This window comes from Schistocerca serialis, chromosome 7, assembly GCF_023864345.2.
Source record: "Schistocerca serialis cubense isolate TAMUIC-IGC-003099 chromosome 7, iqSchSeri2.2, whole genome shotgun sequence".
NCBI lineage: Eukaryota > Metazoa > Arthropoda > Insecta > Orthoptera > Acrididae > Schistocerca > Schistocerca serialis.
The window spans coordinates 199,272,184-199,280,727 of NC_064644.1; the positions used below are offsets into that span (position 1 = coordinate 199,272,184).

General features: G+C 40.9%; 1 non-coding gene across 1 annotated transcript; it reads right to left on the reverse strand.

The window, feature by feature from the left end:
* Positions 1-1,611: 1,611 nt before the first annotated feature.
* Positions 1,612-1,695, reverse strand: Trnas-gga (transfer RNA serine (anticodon GGA)). Its single transcript is given in 2 exon segments — positions 1,612-1,646; positions 1,656-1,695. It is a non-coding gene; the product is annotated as a tRNA-Ser (tRNA).
* Positions 1,696-8,544: the final 6,849 nt, after the last annotated feature.

The following is an 8,544-nucleotide window of genomic DNA, read 5'->3' on the forward strand; positions in this document are numbered from 1 at the left end:
TGAAGATTTTAGTATCCTTATTTCCATACAGTTATGCCCAACTAATGGTAATAGGTGGCCTTGCTAGCATCTACTTTCGTCCTATACATACCTGTCGAGGAGGAACTCTTAGATCATAGTAAGTCACTTAAAAAAAGTCAATAATGACGAAAAATTGAAGTCTTTCATGTGGTAATGAGTAAAGACTTAAGTCTACACGGATACGTACAAAAGATACTAGCCACACTTGGTTGAGCCCGTAGAGAAGGCTACGCCAGTCCTTAGAAAATTCTTTTCTAACTTTCGAAACGTCGAATCGTTGGGAACGCGTACTCCGACAAATTTTCGTATGCAGGCAACACGCCATTCCACATACGACTGTGTGTGTCATATTTTAACACCAGAAACACTGGTGACCTTGGGTACGGCTGCTGTCTTGGTAAAGAGAAACTCCCGTAAAGTACAAAGTAACACAGGTCGCTGATAGGCTTCTCGAGAAACTGGTAATTATATTGTAAGACGATCTGTCACGAATGTGTTACGCGCATCCCACTCACGAAAATGTAATTAATTTTATCTCAGTTGTTGCTTTATGAAACTATTTAATAGAAAGTAAGTTAATTTATGGACTCTTTTTATATTGGTAACGAACATACATACGTTACAAAAGTTTTTATTTTTCATTGAGAGCAACTCGGTGTGCTTTCAGAAAAAGAATTTGCTCACCGTTTCATACGTTTAGAGTCGTACGAAGACCATACAACATCAAGTGTTTGAAGTCTTCTTATTCCGTGCGCACCCAGATGTTAGCTGTGAGTTGATTTTACTTATCAGAATAACGACCTATGGACCCCATTTGAGTCTACAGGTATGACCAATAAGAATAGAAGCGGTGATCAGCTTCTTTACAAAGACCTGTTTAAAAAGACGTGGATCATATATGCGCTGTGGGGGTACATCTGACAATTCTTACTGCACATTGGGGTAAAGACATTTGTGGAAAACCGGAATACCAAAACACGAGTTAACTTATATTAAACAAGCGAAGGAAAAAAAAAACTAAGAAAAACGGCACAACACTCAGTCCTAGAAGGAAATCAAACTAGTCAGTTCACTTTCGAAAGAAATTCAAGAGGCGACTGAAATCAACTTGCAAGATACAGATAAACTGTGCCTCATAAGTAACAGATAGAAACCGCGCGAGCGCTACGGTCGCAGGTTCGAATCCTGCCTCGGGCATGGATGTGTGTGATGCCCTTAGGTTAGTTAGGTTTAAGTAGTTCTAAGTTCTAGGGGACTGATGACCTCAGTAGTTAATTCCCATAGGATTCAGAGCCGTTTGAACCATTTTAACACATCGACATTGTAAACAAATATTCATGTATGAACTGTGCACTAGTTCAGTGTAACACATATAAGCAATAACCAATAGTAGACATTCTGTGGTAATCTTTCGCAATGTAACTGACCTCATTATGAAGGTGTGCTGAAAAGCTAGGCCTCCGAATTTTTATTCTCAAAAAATGGTTCAAATTGTTCTGAGCACTATGGGACTCAACTGCTGTGGTCATAAGTCCCCTAGAACTTAGAACTACTTAAACCTAACTAACCTAAGGACATCACACACATCCATGCCGGAGGCAGGATTCGAACCTGCGACCGTAGCGGTCGTGCGGTTCCAGACTGTAGCGCCTTTAACCGCTCGGCCACTCCGGCCGGCAATTTTTATTCTGTTCTCAATATTGGGTGAAGTATTTCTTTCATGCATATACTCGGTCGACTTTCCCGCTCGCTCATGTAAGTTGCAAGCTCTGTCGCTAGAAGGCTCCGAATAATGATATGTAACATGGCAGTGTGTATTGCAACTCTGTCGGTGTTTGAGAAACAGCGTGCTGTAATCGAGTATCCACCCACAGAAAACGTGCCAGTGCCGAATGATCATTAGTTTTCGCGTTGTTTGCAAGAATGAACTTGTTTAAGAGAACCGAAAATGCAGTCGTTGAAAGCATATTGCAGGCAATTATGTGTCTGTATACGAGTTCGTTTGATTTTCTTTACATCTACATCTACATAGATACGCAGCAAGCCACTGTTCGGTGCGTGACAAACGTTATCGTGTACCACTGCTTGTCATTCGCTCCCCTGTTCTAATCTCAAATAGAGTGAGGGAAAAACGACTGTCTATATGCCTCTGTATGAGCCCTAATTTCTCGTATATTATCTTCTCGGTCCGTACGCTTAATGTGTTCTATCGGCCGTAGAATGGTTCGGCAGTCAGCTTCAAATGCCGGTTCTCTAAATTTTTTCGTAAGTGTTCCTCAACGTCGCCTTCCCTCCAGGGATTCCCATTTGAGTTCCCGAAACATCTCCGTAACGCTTACGTGTTGATCGAACCCACCAGTAACAAATCTAGCTGCCCGCCTCTGAAATGCTTCGATGTCTTCCTTCAATATCACCTGGTATGGCTTCCAAACAATCGAGCAGGTCGCACCAGCGTCCTATATGTAGTCTCCTTTACAACTGAATCACGCTTTCCTAAAATTCTCCCACTAAACCGAAATCGACCATTCGCCTTCCCCAACATAATTTTCACATGTTCGTTTCATCTCATATCTCTTTGCAATGTTAAGCCCTGATACGAATTGCTGTGTCAAACAGGAAACTAGTAATACTGTATCTGAAAATCGGAGATTTGGTCTTCCTACTCATCCAAATTAATTTACTGTTTTCCACATTTAAGGCTAGTTGCCATTCATCACACCTACTGAAAATTTTGTGTAAGTGATCTTGTACCTTCCTACACTCACTCAACTTCGACATCTCATCATACACAACAATATCATCAGCAAACAACTGCATATTGCTGCCCACCCTGTCCGCCAGATCATTTATGTACACAGAAACAACAGCTGTCCTATCACACTTTCCTGGGACACTCCTGACGATATCTTTGTCTCTGATGAAGATTCGCCGCCGTGGACAACATACTGTATTCTATCATTTAAGAAGTCTTCAAGCCACTCGCACAGCTGTAAAGTTATTCCATATGCTCGTACTTTCGTTAACAGCCTGCAGTGAGTCACCGAGTCAATTGTTTTCAGAAAATCTAGAAATATGGAATCTAGCACTTACACTTCATCCATAGTTCTCAGTATATCATGTGACAAAAGGTCGAACTGAGTTTCGCACGAGCAATGCTTTCTAAAATCATGCTGCTTCGTGGATTTCAGCTTCTCAATCTTCAGAAATATTATTATATTCGAACTGAGAATACGTTCAAGAACTTTGCAGCAAACCGAAGTCAGGATATTGGACTGTAATTTTGTGTATCCGTTCTTATACCCTTCAAAAAGTCACCTGTGCTTTTTTTCCAGTCGCTCGGAAATTTGTGCTGGGCGAGAGATTTACTATAAATGCTAGCTATATGAGGGGCCAATGCCGTACATTTTGTAAAACAGAATTAGGCTTCCATCCGGACCAGGTGATTTATTTGCTTTAAAAGCTTTCAGCTGTTTCTCTGCACCAGGGATGCTTATTAGTATGTTCTCCCTACGTGGGTCTGTCTCATGATCAAATGACGGTATGTATGCACGACTCTTCTTTGTGAACGATTTCTTGAACGTGAAATTTAAGACTTCCGCTTTCGTTTTGTCATCTTCAACTGCCACGTCAGACTTGTCAACAAGAGACTGAATGGAAGCCTTAGATCCGTTTAGCGATTTTACATACAACCAGAATTTTCTCCGATTCTCTCGCACATCTTCTGCTAAGATATGACGGTGGTGTTTGTTTTATGCTTCGCGCATGGATATTTTCACAGACGCACGAAGCCCCACTAACCTGCGCTTGTCGTTCTTTGTGCGTTGTCTTTTGAACCGTTAGTGCAACAAAATGGTTCAAATGGCTCTGAGCACTATGGGACTTAACTGCTGTGGTCATCAGTCCCCTAGAACTTAGAACTACTTAAACCTAACTAACCTAAGGACATCACACACATCCATGCCCGAGGCAGGTTTCTAACCTGGGACCGTAGCAGTCGCGCGGTTCCCGACTGTAGCGCCTAGAACCGCTCGGCCACAGCGGCCGGCGTTAGTGCAACAGCCTCTGCTTTGTTAAACCATGGTGGTTCTTTTACATCCCTTATCCGCTTACTGGGCACGTAACTTTCCAGAAACGATTTACAATCTGCTTAAACTTAGCCCATAATTCCTCTACGTTCATCTTACTGGAACTAAATGATATCAGTTCACTGTCCAAATGAGATGCTGACAACTGCTTATGTGCTATACCTAGCACAAACACTCTGCGATCCTTCTCGAGTGATTTATTAACGTTCGTAACCATAGTTGCTACAACGATATAATTATCACTAATCCTCGTTTCTGTACTGGCACTGTCGATAAGGTCGGGCCTATTCGTAGCTACAAGGTCTAAGATATTTCCATTGCCTGTGGGCTGCCGAGCTAGCTTCTCAAGACACTTTTCAGAAAACGTGTTACTTCTTGATATAGTGTTTTAATTACTATTCTATCATTAGTTTCAAATTCTACTTCATTGCATGTGTGTTCAAAGCTGATACTGCATGACAGATCCACCATATTTTATTACAAATGTCTTAAAATACTGCAGTTATATGGCTTATTACTTAGTATCATATGGCATTAGATAACGTGCTAGATACATATAAATGAATTAAGTAGTTAATGTTCAATTTGGCAACTATTTCAATGCCCTCGGTGTTACTGCTTGTGTGTCTTTCAAACATCCTCTGAAAGCACGGTGCGGGCTGTTCTACACAATATATCTTGCTGTTTATTCATTCGCATCAATTCATACGCAGCACCTTCACAAAAATCCCAAGACGTGGCCAAATCTCTCTTGACCCTTTTGGATACGGTTAAGCCTCAACCTTTCGTGACGGGAAAAATCTAACATAACAATCTACTCTGTGGGTTTTGAATTAGGTAGGCCATTTGAGGTGGAAGTTTATTTTTTTTCCATCGCTGTGTCACATCGAGCCGTAGATGTGAGCCGTAGATGAACCCAAGGTGGCTTACTTGATGTCAGGCGTATTGCCGATGGATTCAGGAAAACACTGCTTGGAAATTAGTTCTCATGCGACTCTTTCTTCTTAAGAATTTGCACCATGGCAGTTTTCTTATGAGATCGGAAGGAGCAATTGTGAACAGAACATGAAACCACCGGTTTAGTGTAGATATGTCAGCACCATTAATGTTCATCATTGGCCTCAGTAAGACAAGATCCATGCTAACTGTAAGTGTGATGTTTTCCCGTGGGGGATCACAATGATCAGCAGATGAGTACACGAAATGCGGCATTGTGCAGCATATTTATATTTACTTCCTACTTTGAACCACGTTTCTTTTACATTTCTGTGCAGTGCCTTTTAAATTACTGAGCTGGACCAGAGGAGGCTGCTATATTTCTACATCTACATTTACACCTACGTGGGTACTCCGCAAATTAAAATTAACTGCCTGGCAGAGGGTTCATCGAACCACTTCCACAATAATTCTCTATTATTCCAATCTCTATCAGCGTGAGGAAAAAACGAACACCTACATCTTTCCGTGCGAGCTCTCAATCCCTTATTTCATTATAATTATCGTTTCTTCCTATGTAGGTGAGGGTCAACTAAATATTTTCGCTTTTGGAGGAGATAGTTGGTGATTGGAATTTCGTGAGAAGATTCCGCCGCAATGAAAAAGTCTTTGTTTCAATGATGTCTACCCCACAATCTGTATCATGTCAGTGAAAGTCTCTCCTCGATTTCGCGAAAATGCAAAACGTGCTGTCCTTCTTTGAACTTTATCCATGTACTCCGTTAATCCAATCTGGTAAGGACTGCACACCGCGCAGCAGTATTCTAAAAGTGGACGGACAAGGGTAGTGCAGGCAGTCTCCTTAGTAGACCTGTTACATTTCTTAAGTGTCCTCCCAAAAAACGCAGTCTTTGGTTTGCGTTTCCCACAACATTTTCAGTGTGTTCTTTCCAGTTTAAGTTCTTTCTGATTGTAATTTCTAGGTGTTTAGCTGAATTTTGTGATTTGACTGATTTATCGTGTAACCTGAGTTTTACGGATTCCTTTTAGCACTCATGTCCATGTCCTCACAGTTTTCATTATTTAGGGTCAATTGCCCATTATCGCACCATACAGATATCTTTTCTAAATCGCTTTGCAATTTGTGACTTTACTAGTCGGTAAACGACAACATCATCGGCCAACAACCTACCATGGCGGTCAGATTGTCTCCTAGATTGATTGTATAGACATCGAGCAGCAGAGGGCCTACAAGAACACCGTGTTGAAAGCCAAAAATCACTTCTGTTTTACTCGATGACTTTCTATCAATCACTACGAATACCTTTCTGACAGGAACTCACGAATCCAGTCACAGAACTGAGACGTTATTCCATAAGCATGCAACTTCACTGCAAGCTGCTTGTGTGGCACAGTGACAAAAGCCTTCTGGAAATCCATAAATACGGAATCAATTTGAAATCCCTTGTCAAAAGCACTCAGTACTACTTTTTGGATAGTTTTGGCAAACGTACACCCCCGTCAAGTAATACTTACAATTTCCTATGTTCTTCTTTATTATGAAGATATATCGCTGTGACATTTGTTTTATTTGGGTTTAGCTGGAACCTTCACCTACAGAAACAATAATTCGATGCTGCACGGTCATTTCAAAGTGTACTCACAATGCTTTACATCTTCGTTGTAACACTTCAATGCTAGTTGCTGGCATGTTGTGGAGATACACAAACTATATTGAATGGGAGCCAGGATTGTTCCCTGAGGGAGGTTTCTCCATCTGATAGCTTTTACATTCAAAAAAATGAAAATTATGGTCAAGAAAGCATGTTGTTGAGTAAACGTGCTAATTTCCAAGGTGGAACAATACCAACAGACTTGAGTGTCAAGCCTTCTCTCCATACTGTTCCGTAAGTTGGTTGCAGATCCATGAAATCTGCAACCAAATTCCGGTCTCTCTGAAATGCACTTTCAACCAAGTTTCAAGCGTTAGTACATGATCGTAGTAACTCCGATTATTTGACCAATGAGTTCTTGGACGAGAGCGAGAGTCAGCCTCTCTAATTATAGATTCATCATGATAAGCGGAGAGTTGATAAATAATCAGCAACATCTGTCCCTTCTTTATTCTGGGAGGCTTTGGGATTTCAGTGTGTTCACTTTGAGTTCTTGCCGGCGGAAATACTGTGCCAAAAAGTCAACATCATCCGGCTGCAAACCTGAAACCTCATAGACTATTCAGTACGCCGGGGAAACTTCAAGAATCAGTTCCTTCTTTGTGTGATTTTAAGACTGCCATACTTTAGCTTCGTTAAACATCTTAGATAGTTTTCCGGTTTGAATTATTTCATTAAGAATAATAGGAGTAATTGTTTCGTGTGAAAACCTATAGTTTTAGCGAACTCTAAATACATTCCATGAAATACAGCAGATTCTTTAATCTTCAGAAAATTGAAGGATGTGTTGAGTTCATGTATGTCAAAGTTACGCGCATATTGAGGATGAGTGTCCAAATAGCTACAGCTGTTTCTTATGAGCCTTATCCAAATCAGTTTTTGAAATTATATTATTAGTCAGTGAGAAACTGAATTACCATTTACGTGAGCATTTCTTGTTGGTGAGGTGGATCTGTTTCGTGAATACTTTTGTTGTACCGTAATTGGCTTTACGCCTGGAATGCGCGAAATTCAGTCCAGCTGAGGTATTGTTTAATTTAAGTATTCTTTTTTGATGGAGAACCTTTAATATATGATGTTACAAGCTATCAGGGATGATAGACAAGGACAAATGTATGAATTGAAGTAAGGAAACCCGGCCCGCAAACGACCGAGTCTAAAGCTATAAGCGAAAAACGTTCTGATCCCTATAGCAGTGGAATACATGTACCGGCGCTGTTGTTGCCAAGAATGTAGAAAATGCAACTGTATGGACTAAACAAGAAAACAAATTTAAATATGGGGTCCAAAATGCACACCTTCAGAGGAAAGAGCACTTCTCCAGGAAGAGAGATGTGCTTCACGTCAGCGATGAGGAACAAGTACTCATAGGCCTTAAGGTATGCATGTTAGAGCCCTTGTTGACTGCTCACTTTTTTCTTCTTTTGGTCCGTTCTACTTCTGACAGTTTCCTACTCTACAATCTTGGCAAAAATAGTAACGGTACTTGTGTTGCACTGTCAGAGCTATCGGAACGATTTTCGCTTATAACCTTCGACCCGATCGTTTACAGACTTGGGTTCCTTGCCTCAAATTGATATATTTTCCCTGCTTCATCATACCTGACAGTTTGTAACATCATCATGGAAGCGCGCTGTTCATGCAGCTATTACTTGAACTCGTGGGTAAGTACACACCTCAAAGTCCATGGGTCAGGAAATTTTTAGCATTGGATTTTAGAATACTCAGAAATAACACACATTTGGCCGGGACTGGAGAGATATACTGGACTATGTCACCAATTCCCAACGTTGAAAGTACCATAGATGTTGCGAGACTGAGCTAACAAA